The sequence below is a fragment of the Phragmites australis genome, chromosome 16 (assembly GCF_958298935.1).
Source record: "Phragmites australis chromosome 16, lpPhrAust1.1, whole genome shotgun sequence".
In the NCBI taxonomy this organism is placed as follows: domain Eukaryota; kingdom Viridiplantae; phylum Streptophyta; class Magnoliopsida; order Poales; family Poaceae; genus Phragmites; species Phragmites australis.
Genome location: NC_084936.1, coordinates 24714047 through 24730314, shown reverse-complemented (window position 1 = coordinate 24730314; position 16268 = coordinate 24714047). Strand labels below are relative to the sequence as shown.

Below are 16268 nucleotides of genomic sequence, written 5' to 3'. Positions count from 1 at the left end.
ATGCTCGCGCTTCTCTCGGATATCTCCACGACGGGCCTCTGGGTGGACCCCATCTCCTTCCACCGCCTGACCGAGATCCAGGGCGTGTGGCCAAGATCTAGGGCGCGTGGTGTCACTCTGGTGGCATGGGGTGGCACAATGCATGGGTCAAGCAGCCACCGCATCGAGACTGTTCCCAAGCTCCCCCTCATCATCTCCAACTCGGCGGAGTCCATCAAGAAGACCTCCCAAGTGCTCAAGATCCTCAAGCAGATCAGCGCTGACGCCAACGCCGAGAAGGCGAAGGACTCCATCACCATCCACCACTGCAATGGTAAGATGTGCAACCACCGCTACATTAACCGCAAGGGCCTGCTCATCATCTACGGCACCGAGGGATCCAAGATCGTCAAGGCCTTCGCAACCTCCCCGATGTGGATGTCACCAACGTCGAGCACCTTAACCTGCTCAACCTTGTCCCCAGTGGCCACCTCGGGCGCTTTGTGATCTAAACCGAGAGCTTGAGGACGTGTATGGTCCCTTGATGTGCCTTCACCGAAGAAGAAGGGCTTCGTGCTGTCAAGACCCAAAATGGCCAACATTGACCTGGGCATGATCATCAACTCTGACGAGGTGCAATCTGTGGTGAAGCCACTCAACAAGGAAGTGATGCGCAAGGAGAAGAGGAAAAACCCACTCAAGAACATGGCTGTCGTGCTCAAGCTCAACCCTTACCTCGGCATTTCCCGCAAGATGGCCACCCCTACTGAGTCTTCTCGCATCATGGCCAGGAAGGAGAAGCTTTACTCCAAGAGGACAAAGCTCAGCATGGTATAACCCTTTCTTCCTCCCCTCCATTTGTGATGTGAATGTTATAAACTTGACCACTTATAGGATCTATATGCAATTTTGTAGTATCGTGTAGTATTACTATATTTTGCTAGAGATAAATCATGGTATTGGGAGACTATGCAAGCTCATGGGTGTTTGGTGTATAATGTCTAGTTTGCTAGATTATGCTGCATGCTGAGAATAGTGTTTAAGATGGCAGCATTTGGGCTACAACTTACTAGAATACATGTTGAGATTAATGTTTTAAACTAGCAGCATTTGGACCACATATTACTAGAATTCATTTTAAGTCTTAATTGATATTTCAACTAAAATCCCAAATATCTACAGAGGAAACCTCCCTGTACAATTATTCCTTAGCTGTTAGATAATCTTCTCAACGGAATGGTTATTTATGTTCTAAACATTCTTGTCTTGGTTATGTTTTAATTAGTAACCTTGCAAAACTATCTGATATCTATTTAACTGTTGGATAACACTTCCCTTCCGTATGTCATATACTAATCATTTGTCCAATGTGTATGCCATTTCTCTTATAATCATGGTAACAAATATTTTCTGTTGTTTGTTTCTGCAGGAGAAATGCTGCCAAGGTCAAGGTTGCTCGAAAGGAATGGTACAAGACCATGATTTCAGACAACGACTACACTGAGTTTGAGAACTTCTCAAAGTGTCTTGGTGTGTCACAATAATCGTGCAATCTAATTATAAGTTTGGAGTAGTAGCGTCGTAGAAGAATTTATCATTCTATTTTAAGAAGTATATGTGGGATTTTGAGATTCCGGTTCGTTTTGTTAATGCGTTGCCGTCAGGACATAGCGTATGAGCAGTTTCGAACTGAAACATATATGGAGTCTAGGTAGAGAATGCATGTAAATATGAACTTATATTTTGGATATGGATCCGACCTAGATATGTTTATATTTTTGTTTTTTAAACACATATTAGTGATAGACCCATCACTAATGTGTGTCATTAGTGACGAGTCAGGTCTAAACCCGTCACTAATGTTCATATATTAGTGATGCTTTAAGAGTCCACATTAGTGTCCAGACACGTCACTGATGAGTCTATATTAGTGATGCTTTAAGAGTGATGGGTAAAATACATATCACTAATGAGAGTTATCACCTGTCACTAATGTTGATTTCTGAGGTAGTGAAGTATGGAGAGAAATTGAGTGCTAAATCTGAAATCGCGAAAAAAATAGTGGTATAAGAGCAACACGGTTTGGTTTTGATGGTATGACAACAATTTCGCTTTTCTCATTTGTCTACCACATAGGTTCATCGTTGATTCAAAAAGCTACTTATCCTCAGTACTATAGAACATCACATATGTAGCATCTTATCAATGTCGGTTATTGGCTAGAACCGGTACTGATATATCAGTGCCGGTTTATCCACGAACTGGTACTGATAGTGATTGTATCAGTGCCATTTCTAGTCATGAACCGGCACTAATACACCAGTGTTGATTCTAGCTATGAACCGACACTGATAATGATTATCGGTATCGGTTCTAGCCATTAACCACCACTGATGATGATTGCTACTATCATAGCTCATCTTAAAAAATTTATAACTTTTCACACGAAGTCGGATGAGGAAAAACTTTATATGAAAATTATAGCCCTCGATGAGATCTACAACTTTGTAGTTGAAAACTTTTTAATTTGAGGTCATTTCATTTAAATCCCCAAATAATTATAATAAAGTTGTAGCAGTGGTCGAATGGAGATAAACTTTATATGAACATTGTATAACTCGACAAGATGTACAACTTTATAGTTGACAACTTTTTCATTGAGTTCATTTAGATGTCTAGATAGCTATTTAAAAGTTCGATCAGAAGATGTCAAAATGATTTATTTTGCTACTCTACTCACGAATGGACGATAGTTGAGATGGTTTGAGGGGTCGCGTGCGCACCTGCTGTGAGGTCGTGAGTTCAAGTCCTTGTTGACACATGCGAGTGAATATCACGTGACCTTGCGAATGTTGGGCGTGATCGGGTGAGTAGTCTCTTGTGAGATGCCTCTGGTCACGGAAAAAGTTTTTGGAAGCTTTTTTTAGTCAAAAAATGTTGAATTGGGACCGACTATCAATGCCATGGAACCACCAACTAGCACTAATAGTGAATTTCAATACCAGAGTCAGTGACTATCAATACCGAGTAATCAGTATCAGTTCAAAACCCGTTACTGATGGCGATTTTGAACCGACATTAATAAGAATATATGTAGTAGTGACTGAAAAGAGATGTGATTCTTTTGGCCGCCCCTTTCATAATCTACTACTATTTAAAAAGTAGCAAAAGAGTCACATGTGACTCATGAGTCCCGCGCCCACCTACCTGATGAGCCCCGCTGTCGGCATGGTGAGTCCCATGTTTTTTTTTTGCGTTTTTTTTTTTTTTTTTTTTCAATTTTTTGTTTTAAGATTTTCTTATTGAAGTTTTTATGACTCATGTTGCAATGCACGGAAACATAACTAGTTTATCAATAAATCACATGATCTTTTAAACAATATAGCAATTATCATTGCTTTCAGGATGAATCTAGACTCTTTTTATTTTTTGAGCTTGACCTAACTGCTAGACTTTAAACTATCAGGTTGCTATCTGGCAATGGCGGAGACAATCGCTTGGAGGAGGCCAATGGAGGGCTAGAATTGCTGAGGTCAGCAGAGCAGCGTGTATCTCGTGAGCACAAAGGAAAGTTAGATCTCAGTATTTTCTTGACTAAAAATTATATTCGTAACTAATATACAATTTCCTTTTATGCTCCTTTTCCCAATTAGTGGCTGGATTTTATTAGGATCAAGAACCTCTAGGTTCTCGCAAACACCTTTTTTTTTTTGGGTAAACATAAAAGTTCTCAAAGATAAAAAAAAATAATAGACACGCAGAGACCATAAAACTCCTACAGATATTTGTCTATTGTATCCTATGTGTACCACGCTACTGATATCTTCCTTTGCTCAAATACTATAAAACAATTGGTTGTTTTGTGTGAAGAAAACAGTAGAGTTCTCTTTCACAAAAAGAAGAAAATTGTAAAATGGTAATGTCTAGATTTCGAGTGTGCCGCCGTTAATGCTCATGCCCGCACACTCATTGCACTGAGCCTCATTCCCATGCTCTGCTACGCTAAGCACCTTGTCCTTCGATGTGGTTGCTTCACCTCCACACAAAAATCTCCCATCGGGGCCCCTCTCACCAAGATCCTCTCAATCTCTAAAAAATCTAGAAGCCTCCACATCCCATTCCCCACCATCGTTGCGTTGAAGCTCACCCATTCGCATCACAAAGCTCTTCTCTAGCACCGTGCTCACTCGAAGCTCACGCAGGCTGCAGCCTTGAGTTCTCCTATGCCATTAAGCAACAGCTCCCTCCCTCCCCCTCTCTCTCTAGGTAACAAGATCCCTATGTCGGGGGGCTTGCCGGCCGTCCCCCGGCATGGAGCTGATGGATCCGGCCCACGATTTGGGCAAACGCGACTCCCGCCCTCTGTCCCATGCCGATTACGACCCTGAATCGTGCTCGTTCTACTCAAATATCGCGCCACCTCCAAACATGGCAGGGAATGAGGATAGGAGAAGCAGTTGCGGAGGTCATCATAGATACATGGCAGAAGGAGGCCAGGTGCATTATTTGCTCCCAAATTTTCTCCATTTTTTCATTTTTGGTGCATCAATTCGATCTTCTCTTCCCTCTCTCCTAATATTCAACCTCCCATCCCAAATTGATTTCCATGGTAATCGTGTTAGGATTTTGCTAGATTTGGTGGAGCAGAGATGAGCGGAGCTTGAAGCCAGATATGATCAAGGATTTGTATACAACTTGCTTACCAGATTGCCTAGATGTGCTAATGAGGGTACGCCGAGCGGAGGCACTAGCGCGCTGGAGTTCAACCTGCTCCTCCCTGGCACTGACGAGCTTGTCGCCATCACCATTCTTGCCTCCTAGAACACCCTCACCTCCAGCCACCTTGACCTGCTCACCATCGTCCAGTTGTCCTTGGGGGCCAGCCCTGACTAGGTCTCCATCTCTCACGCCTTTCGCCACCTGGCGCTCCTCGGCCCTAGCAACCAGCACCCCGGCTTTGAGATGACCCTCCACCTCATCTATGATGCATACACCCACCTCTCCAATCCATCCTGTCAGCTACAAGCTCGCTAGATTTGCTCTTCGGTTTAAACAAATTTGCTCTTGTATTTGGTACGGATTTGCTCATAAAAAGATATAAATTTACTTTCTAATTTTTTTATGTATTTATATTTGTAAATTGAAATAAATTTGTCCTCTAAATCTATATGGATTAATTTTCTTGTAAATAAAAAAACTTACTTTATAAGTTGGTACATATTTAATTGTAAAATTAAACAAATTTCTCTTTTGTGTCATACTGATTTGCTTTTGTAAATTGAGGTAATTTGCTCTCTCAAACCTAGGGAAGCATACAAATTGCTTTTTATTTTTGTTTGGAAATATATAGTAGATTGATTTGATTTTTGCTATTATGATATCTGAATTCATGTAAATTTGCTTGCACATTTGTTCCAACTTGCTTTTGAGTCCATTGTGGTTTGCTTACAAATTTTAACAAAAATGCTTATCTACCTGGGTGATTAAGGAAAGAACATATGGATTTTCCCTATTTTTGTTTGGTTTTACTGTATATTAAAGTTGGATCTGTAAACAATGTGCTTGGAGCTCGGATGCTAAGTAGCCAACAACCGAAAGGTGGACATATGTTGAAAAATGGATGTTAAGTATCCCAAAAATGGAAAGAGGAAGTAGTGTTCAGACCAAATTATGCTAAATATGGGTGTTAATGCTAAACTGCTATAGCATGCATGGCCAGAATTTAGCTGTGTCCTTGTAAAACATCTAACCGTAGAATCAACTTGGAGATCCGTGTGTTGCTACCTTCCCCATCTCTGGTGATACTCTAGCAGCCTTTTAGGATGGAGGGGTCACATGGCCCTATTTATTTATTGCTTTTGGTTCTGGCTTCTAAGGTGCCAGAAGCCAAAAGTCAAGTCCAAACAAATAGGATTGTTAAAAAGTACTTTTTCGAGAATCCAGAAACTTATTTTTGGGGAAAATAAATTAGAAACTGATAAGCTACCTGGGAGTAGTTTTTCTAAGAAGTTGTGTGCTGAGAAGTTAAAAATTTAGTATAAAAAACGAATAGCTAAAATCCAAAATTAGTTTTTCAGAAAAGGCAAAAGCACAGCTTTTCAGAAAATCTAAAAGCAAAAGCAGCAAACAAACAGGCCCTAGTTAGTAAACTGGGGTTCACTATGCCCTAGGCTTAGAGGGAGCTTGGTGGTGGTGATTCGGAGTAGCGAGACTGCATTCAATGGAACAACCAACTATGGGTTGGAGAAAGGTGGTAAGTGATTTAGTTTTCAACGAGGGCACCAACAACAAGAGTGACACCCTAAGAGGGGGAATGAATTAGGGTTTCTAAAAACTATTCGGCTCAACTTCATAAGATCAATCAAAAACAATTTCTATCTAAATGATAGCTACTTTATCGCAACAAAGTTTTACACCATACGTTATAATCCTATAAGCTACATATGATAATTCTAGGAAAGGTAAATGTTAGATTTAAATGATGCAATAAGTGAGTGTGGTATATAAATGAGATAGAAAGTGCAAACGTAACTTGACACAATAATTTTTTCCTATGGTATCAGTGAGTTATTTCTCACCACTAGTCCATGTTAGAGACCTTCGTAAGGGTCAAGCTCTATAATCAAATAACTCTATGGCTCTAGCCATTAGAGCTCCTCACACACCGGTGGACACTAGCAAAGAACAAGTAATCCCAAACAGGTCCAAAATCACATCCCAAAAGGCTTTCATAATCATAAATGGTTTGATAATGGGTGAGTATCCCAGACCAAGATCCGTATGGGCTAATACAGCTACCCTGTATGCAATATTTTGCATACCCGACACCAGCTACCCTGTATGCAATATTTTGCATACCCAACACCTCAGGTGCAATACAAACAGAACAACATATATATATTTCATACTAGCACACAGTACAATCAAAACAGCACATATCACATATCAAGTTTGCGTTCATATCCCCACAAGTCCACAATAGTCTTCGCATAAGTTCTTCACATCACAATTTATGGAATCATGTCCACAAGCAAACACCAACTAAAAATGATACTAGGTTAAGGTTTATTAGTGGGCACCCGGTGAATGAAACTCGCCATTTTAGCTTATGATTTATTGATGAATGAAGTTGCATAGTTTTGTAGCAAACAAGTCTGCCATTAGTTTTGGAATGCATTTCATTTGAACAAGGATGCCAAATTTGACTTGAATTTAACAAACCTTAAGATTCGGGGGTGCACAGGTAACCTTAAGATTCTGGATGCGTGTGGCACTGAAAAAAAATGATGAGGTTTAGTCAAGTAGAGAGAGAGAGAGAGAGAGAGAGAGAGAGAGAGAGAGAGAGAGAGAGATTATCAAGTGTTGAAAATGAAAACGGTGTGACCATTAGGGCTTTCCCTAGTATTGTCCTGCTAATTGAGCATACATTTCAAATGCCCTACTTTTCAAAAAGGTTATCCACGGCCTTTGGAAAAAATAGAATACTGCAATAAAAGACTATAATATAGGCAATGAGTTTGTTTACCTATTGATGCAATGCCTAATAGGATCCAACTTTTTTACATGTTAGTTCTTGGAGTCCATGTATACAACTGTGCTTTGTTTTAAATGAATCAAGAGAAGGATCCGATGCCACCTAACAAATTTATACATCCAGAGTCATTTAATATTAGTTTGTTCAGTATGCAAATGTAAGAACGGAGCATAGAAACTAGATAGCGGAACACTTGCGGAAAGTTGTAGGCTCTAAGTATATAGTGTTTGTCCCGATTATGGACCATACCATGGAAGATGTATTCCACAACATCTTTTTTTCCACTGGATTTCAGCATCGGTTATGGAGCCTAGGTCGAAGAACCCCACCGATGCTCCGGTACTCTGGGCCTCCTCCATCGTGCACCTATACATAAAAAAAGGTTAAATCAAATCGACTTTTCTCTACTATTTAAAAAATACGAAGTGATTCCTGAAGTCTTCCTGAACCCTCATATGTCCTGCCCTCGCTCCTGCCCCACGCATGAGCTTCCCCCAAATTCCTCACCCCAAATCACGTCTCAGTTTCCTTGCCGATTGGGACATGCAATCAGGCTCCTTTCTCCGCATGTTACATCCTCCTGCAAGCCCGCTCCTCCACACAATCCACGCGCCGTTGCAACCCTCATCTGCACCTCCCGCTCTCCCCTCCTCCGCTTCAATCCCTCGTGCTACCGCCTCAAGCCAGCAATTCTGGCGGCACATATCAGCCCCGATCTCTATCCCGCACGTGCCACTGCTCCTCCATGCTCCATGTGCCATGTGTTGTGTTGCCTATGAGCACACGAGCGCACTGCTACACTAGAAGTCCCATATTTGGTCGGCCAGGAGCATGAAGTGGTCGGGGTGACGACGTCAGCATCTAGATCCAGCATGGTGTCGATGTTCGGCCTCCTCTGCTTCGCTCGGTGACACCTGCGTACGGTAACTCGGATCCATCTAGCAGGCACTCAACACATCCTCCTCCCTATGGCTTCGGGTAAGAACATAGGCACAGAGGTCCCCGTCATCAACTGCACATCGCCGATCTCTGCACACCATGCATAAACAACCCCCCTCTTCACATTAACACCACCACAGCAACCTTGTAGTGGTGAATTTGCTGCCATCCTTCTCCATCAGCCCCTCCTTTGCCTCACCCCCCGCTAGCTCCGGCTCCAGCACATCCAAGGACCGGAACATGGTGATTTTAGGGCAACTCATGCTCGAGATCTGCAACATCAGTTCAGTTGGGAGATTGATTTACATGGAAATCTAGGGTAAAAGATTGGTTCATGCATGTTTTGCTGTGTGTTACTCCTCGATCTGGGTTTGGTATCAAAATGGTCTCTTTTGATCTCTCGAGGTGTTTCCCTGCTAGCCTGCATTTCAAATTTTAGTGCAATTAGGACTGTTCATATCTATAGAACAATGAGAACTGCAAGATTTTTGTGCATTCCTTATGTTTTAGTCATGCAGAGAAAGCAATTAAGCTCTAGAGTATGCTCTGATATATTCTGATATGTTTGCTAAAGGGGGTAACAAAAAGATAGACAATACTATAGTGACTCTATTGTCTATCTTTTTGCGGTGCATTTGAATTTTTGCCACTCTGTCATTTGGTAGAGTGACAAACTTGTCACTCGATCCACAGTCTATAGACTCAAGTGGCCCTATTTGTCAGTCTCAACGGAGAATTGTCACTCTGGTAAAGTGACAAAAAGTTAAATATTCTATTTTAAGCTCATAGTTCTTATTTGCACTAGATAGCTTAATTTGTTTCAGATGGGCTTGTTCTATAAGATAGACAATACTATAGTTTTCTAATGGGATCTGACTCAATAAACTGGTAAAGCTTTCCTTTTTGGTTGGTAGTTATTCTCTTCAAAATTACATACTGATAGCTCATACCTTACATCATAAAATTCTCTTATTTGTAACATACTTCTAGTATAAGATAGGTGATACTAAAGATTCTAAGTAGGACAGTATATATTACATCTAGATAACTTTGGTTTAGCATGTGAAACTGGGTCTCGTCCTAAGTTATTATACATTTTAGAGCACTACCTGGAAGACAAGACAATATGAGTGCTTGAGCCTTATTAGCTCGGGTGTGATCAGTTCTCTTGTGAAGGTAGTTTAGAGCCAGAAATTTATAGCAACTAGGAATGGGTATGAAGATGGTGGGCAGCTGAAGGGGATTGATTTGGATTTTTGATAGACATTTCAGTCCTGCTGATAAAATGATCTGATGGAATTTTGAATCCTATGGATCCCTATATGAACCTGCAATGTTTGAAGAATTGAACAGTGCCATAAATAGTTAAAGGCTTCAATCCGCTCATTTATCCTTTGCCAGATATAATTTGTGCTTTTTATTTGATGTAACTATAAGTTGATGCATGTTTCACTTATTCTCCCTCCCTGCCTATAATTTTGCCGCAAAAGTGTCAACTTTATGCATGCATGATAAGATTGACAGTTGTGGAGTCGAGATTTTGAGGACATTTTTGTGTTGCTGCAACCCAGTAGGTTGATCAACTTTTCGGTCTGCTGTAGTAATAAGTTGATGGCGAGTTTTACACGTTCCCCCTTCCAGCCTGTAATTCTGCCCCCATTTAATCACAATAGAAAGAATTGATTATTTAATTCTTTCATGCTTTGACTGCAAAACATGTTTTCTCTTCTTCACAAGTGGGCTAAAGCCTAAAGTATAAACATGGTCTAACATTGTATCTTGTTGGTACCTTAGATGATCAATGCAATCCTTATGTTTTAATTGGTTCAGCAAGGATGGTGCAACAACCATTTCTCAAATAGGTTGTATTTGTATTTTTGTTTTTGTTCTGTGATAATTTTTAAGTATATATTTTATTATGTTCGACGTCAACGTTTAACATGAATCTTATTTTCTCATGTTTTTATGAGTGTTAAGTGTATGCTCGAATAAGGACATAAACTTGGTTGTACGATGGTGTATCGCTTGATGTTTAGAAAAATGCATTTAGTGTTTGCAGTGTTTCAATAATGTTAACAATGTTATAACTTGAAAGATATTTCGACGATGATGACTGGTTTTAGATAAGTTAACAATGTTATCGTGTGTAGATTTTCAGCTCCCGTTATAACGCACAGATATTAAACTATATTACTAATATATGGTTATACATAATTGCAACACTTACAATATCTAACATCTTAAAAGACTAGTGTTGAGAGCATCAAAGTGATAGAGGCAGTGTAAGTTGTCAAAAATTATCACGAAATATCTATTCCCGTGCAGAAAATGTTTTTCCTTGTAATAGGCCACAATACTCCGTTGGAGGTGCCCTTGCATGTTGGTCCTCTTAATGTACCACTCATGCAAGATTTTGCAAGATATTGTAAGTGATTCTATAAAAGGCTCAATGCCAAACAGCAAGCCCATCTCAAACAGATATCTCTCTGGTTCTTCTTTCTTCACCTCTTCTTTCTTGACTTCTGGTCTGAAACTTTTCACTAATATAGAACTAGTTATAAGTGTCACCTTATCAGTGCCAGTTTAGTAAAAAACCGGTACTAATAGGGTATCAATGCCGGTTGTTAGCAATACCAAGCATCAACTCGTCCATTCAGATAAAAATCAGCACTGATATTACGATCGGACCCAAAATTTTTATGAAATGGATTTTTGGCTCGAGCTGGCATCCACTCGACTCAGGCGCGTCCTTATCCTTTGGTCTGTCACCCTCACGACCTCACTCCTCGAGTCCTCACCCCCATCTCTCTCTCATCTGGTCTCTCGTCCGACCTCCTCCACATTGGCCTCCTCCCCCTCTACCTGCACCGGCCTCTCCTCCGGCCTCCACTCCTCTGGTCTCCTTACACTACGTAAAAAACCAGTAAATGAGACACCACATTAGTAACAGCTACTCAACACGCGTCACTAATGTCCTATTAGTGACGGGTCCAATAAGGACGCATCACTAATATCCCTTCTGATCGGGATCAGATATAGACCTGTCGTTAATGAGTGGTCATTAGTGACAGGCGTCATTGATGATAATAGTGACAGGTCAAGTTGTGACCCGTCACTAACGACTAGGTTATCAGTGACGGGTCACAACTTGACCCATCACTAATGATCCACTTATTAGTGGCGCATTGTACTATGCCAGTCGTTAGTGATGGGTCAACTTGTAATCCGTCACTGATGACCAACTCCAGTCACTAATGACGGTATTTACAAATATTTTTTATTTTTATTTTATTTTCTCTTATTTTTTCTCACCTCAGTAGTACTAGAATAGGAACCATTGTGCATTTATATTCAAGTTTTATGTAAGGTGTGATATCTATAGGCACAAAGGCATGTTCCGAAAATGGTGCAGAAACTTTTAAGGCAAGAACTCAATCTTTCAAGCCGTTTTTCGCCTTGAAAAATTCTCTGAACCCGACAAAGTGGGGGAGAAACGGATGTAACTTCTTTTTAGATGTCCATAGAGTAAAAAAAATGTCAAAATCAAAGTCTGTATGCAAAAGTTATGCCAGTTTTACCGAATGCACTCCAGGTCACCTATCAAATTATAACCATCGATGAAATTTGGTAAAATTAGTCATTAGTGATGGGTCATGGTTATGACGCGTCACTAATGATCTTCGGCAAAGAAGGTTAAAAGGATAAAATATCCCGTTTCTATCACAACTACGTGATAGCAGATGTGGTAAGGTGGCTACACACGCGAGTAGGAGGTTGCGAGTTCAATTCCTATGGAACGCAAACTTGAAAATAATGTGAAAAAATGTGGCTTGTGAGGGTATATAGGATGGGCCTGCGTTGGGATAGCTTAGGTGAAAAAAATATTTTTTTTGACTTTTTTGTCCAAAAAATACGAATAATGTTCGTCGGTCATTAGTGACGGGTCAAGATTACAACCCGTCACTAATGTTTAGTCAATAGTGATAGGTCACGGTTACGACCCGTCACTAATGACTGAACATTAGTGATAGGTCACGATTATGACCTGTCACTAATGACCTCATTAGTGATGAGTAATCATCCGTCACTAATGATCTATCATTAGTGACACGATAAAAGTGACGGGTAGAGGACCCATCACTAATACCGGTTACCACCTATCACTAATGACTTTTTCACGTAGTGTTAGTTCTACAAGACGACACCGTCCACATTGGAGAAGTGCGGTCGGCCAGCGGAGGCGACACTAGGAGAAGCGTTGTGGGCACCACTGGCCTCATGCCCCAAAGGAGCGCCATCCCGTAAGGGCATCACCGACCGACGGGTGCGGCTGAAGGATAGTCTACAGCGCTGCCGCCAGCCAATGGCTGGATCTACACGTCCGCGTGGCTCGTCATCGCCCTCTGCCGGCGGAACCACAAGATATGGGCGGTGCGGTCAGGGGGGAGCCGCACAGCTAGCCACCGTCTGGAGGACGGTGCCACCGTTGGGTGTGCCACACGACCGAGCGGAGAGGCTATGACTTGGTTGATGTTCTTGCAGATTCGTTAGAGGTTGTTGAGTTCTTGCTGATTAGCGTCCGTCTTGTAGAACTAAGGTGCTTGATTATGTTAAGGTTTACTACCTGAGATGATTCGATTTGATTGTTAGATATGTTTGTATGGATGAGATAAGTCGATTTGAGCATGACGGTGGTGGCAGCGGCAGGAGGACGACGGTGGCGGCGGCAGGAGCGGCAACCGAGCCAACTCTCTTGAGCCAGCTCGTTTATTTATTTTTAGCTCGAGAACACATATCAGTGCCGGTTAGAGGCATGAACTGGCACTGAAAAGAATTTTCAGTGCCGATTTTAGACCCAACATTGATAATCACTGACTATCAGTACCGAGTAAAGACTGTTGGTTGAAAAAACCGGTAGTAAAACCGTTTTTCAACAGATACTGATTTATAGTTCTGTAGTAGTGTTTGAGTCCGTTTTTCAACAGACACTGATATATAGTTCTGTAGTAGTGTTTGAGTCCTTCACGAGAGAAGATACACTACGCTTATTCTTTGTGGCTTTCAGGGGACAAGATACACTAGGATATTCTTTGTGGCCTTTAGGGGAGAAGATACACTACGCTGGGATAGTGTCTCCAGCTTCTTCACTACAGCCGGTTTGATGGGCTTCTCAGGACCACGGGGGTGGAGATAGCGGAGGAGGTGCTTGGAAAATTGGAGAGGATGGCGGGCCATTGGATGAAACTTTTGAGGGCTGCCCAAGTTTTGTCATCTTAAGCTTCATGCCACGGAAAATGTTCTCCGCCTAGTTCATCTGCACCTATGCATATCCTAAAAAAATCTGAGTCTATATAAAAATCTCATCTTACCCTCTTCAATACGTACAATTAATAACTAGATATCACTATTTTAAATTAGTATTAGGATAATCGGCTTTACCGATCATCAGCAAGACAGCTTACACTTCCTTTGAAATATGATCGGTCGGTGACGGTCGATCATTGTTCTTGCGCCTGGCCCATCGTGTCGTGCGATGTTCCCAGCAGATGCGAGGACCACACCTCGATCGACCGATGGGACAACCGGACCTAAATGTGATAGATTAAGCTTCCAGGATCTAATCCGGCCCAAGTGAGCTGTATCGACCGGCCATGCTGCCGGCCGGATTGATTTGATTCTCCTTTGACGTTGATCGATCGCTGGCGCTGATCTCGACGTGGTCTCGAACTCTCGATCGACTGTCATGGAGCTCGAATGCTCGATCGGTAACACGTAAGCGTACGTGCGTCGTTCTGCTCTGGTATCAGCTGGTGGGTAGGCAACACTGTGGCGCCGCCGGCCGACGCAATCATATTGCTCTAGGAAGCAGACACTTGCACGGGCAGCTACGTACAACGTAGTAGCTGCACTGTACTGTACTGTACTGTGTGTGTGAGTGCCCAGTAGAGAGGGGTAATGGGATCGACGCACGTGTGAAGCTGTTGCACTTGCACAGCTTGTATTGTATATACATCGAGTTGGACTAGAAGGTAAGAGCGAGCTACATGTGACATGCCCATTAGTTCGTTTGGATGTCGTCTCGAAGGACGTAGCAAGTCGATCGCAGAACAAGAACGTCGTGGTCATCTTTGGCGTCCCAATTTGATACTGGATGCATGGGCCATGGAATGATAAGTTGCACGTACCCTCCAGCCAGCTTCTAGTGAGATGTTTGGTCCCCCAGCGTGACGGACGGCGAGACTAATCATGGATGTGCCTGTATGATTGATTGCCTTACTAGGGTTTTTGCTCGCATAGTTCATATACGTATGATGAGAGAAAGCAGGTTAAGTGGAGTCGTATTTGTTAAAAATAAGAGTGTTTGATCTTTTATATTTGGTTGATTGAATCTAAAACTGTATGAGAGATTGGTTGCTTGCATGATGTTGTATGATTGATGATCAAATCTGTCTTACTTGTGTGATTCTTTGCATCCGTCAGGTCTAGATTAGGAGTAAAACTCAATCTCTCTATCACTTCAAAGTTAGAATGAAGACATATATTTACATCCACAATACTAGACCAAAACAATTGAAATATATAACTAAATAAGTTTCTCCATATAAATATACGCTTTGCATCAGTTCAGAATGAACTCCTTCAGACAACCAATCACTCCCTAAGTACATGCATGCCGCTCTCCTTGCACACATATTTTCTACTTTATACTTTGGATTACTACTCTAGTACGCTGCAAGAGAGGCGATCGGAGGTAAATGCTACAGTTGGTAACTTGGTATAGGCAGCTAGAGCCTTAATTAAAACTGAATGTTGATGCTTCAAATCTCAAATTCTGAAACTTATGTACTGTCAATCAGATTCGATTCATGTTTGGAAAATCTTTTCAAACAAGTTTGATTGCAAAACAGGAAAACAAGGGGTTTCATCCATGTCTTTCACCAAAGTTTCAAAACCTCTTAGGCCACATTTCAACAGATTTCAGGCAAGTTCAAACAATTCAATGTTTTCAGGCATTGAACAAAATTCATGGGTTCCAAACAAGACCCGGGCGTGATACTGCCAAAACAAATGATCTTGTGTCAATATCTGTTCCCACATGCGCACCACTTGAATTGAAAAAATAACTAGGGCTACCCATATGTCCCATCACAATTCATGGCGACGATGCTTGCCATGTGGAACAGCGTTTGCAGTGCAGAAGATGCTAGCCACTGAGTAACCGACACTACCGGAGACAGCTTCTTTGCCGAGTGCCTCAGGCACTCGGCAAAGGACGATATACACTCGGCAAAGCCTTTGCCGAGTGCTACACTCGGCAAAGGGCGCTCGGTAAAAAACTTTGCCGAGTGCTAAGCTGACACTCGGCAAAGGCCTCCGCTTTGCCGAGCGCCAGTGAATCAAACACTCGGCAAAGGTGGCGTCTGTGCCGAGTGCCACCTGGAGGACACTCGGCAAACAGGCCATCTTTGCCGAGTGCCTGGACCGTGGCTCTCGGCAAAGCATGTTGTCACTTTGCCGAGTGTCATGGCCATTGCACTCGGCAAAGTGACTGAAAACAGCCTTTTTTATTTGTTTTTGACATCCCATCCAAACAAACAGATATATATATATATAACAAACATCACCAACATCACATATATATCATCAACAGCACATATATATCACCAACACCACATATATATCACAAACATCACATGTCTCACAATATATCACAAATAAGTTCACAAGTAATCCAAGTGCTCCATCATCTACAACCATAATTGCAAATAGAAGTACCATTAACAACCACAAGTATCATCACCAAGATGGTCAATGA

General features: G+C 41.8%; 1 pseudogene; it reads left to right on the top strand.

Annotated features, from left to right (window-relative positions):
- LOC133895156 (large ribosomal subunit protein uL4z-like) lies at positions 1 to 1523 on the top strand (annotated as a pseudogene).
- Positions 1524 to 16268: the final 14745 nt, after the last annotated feature.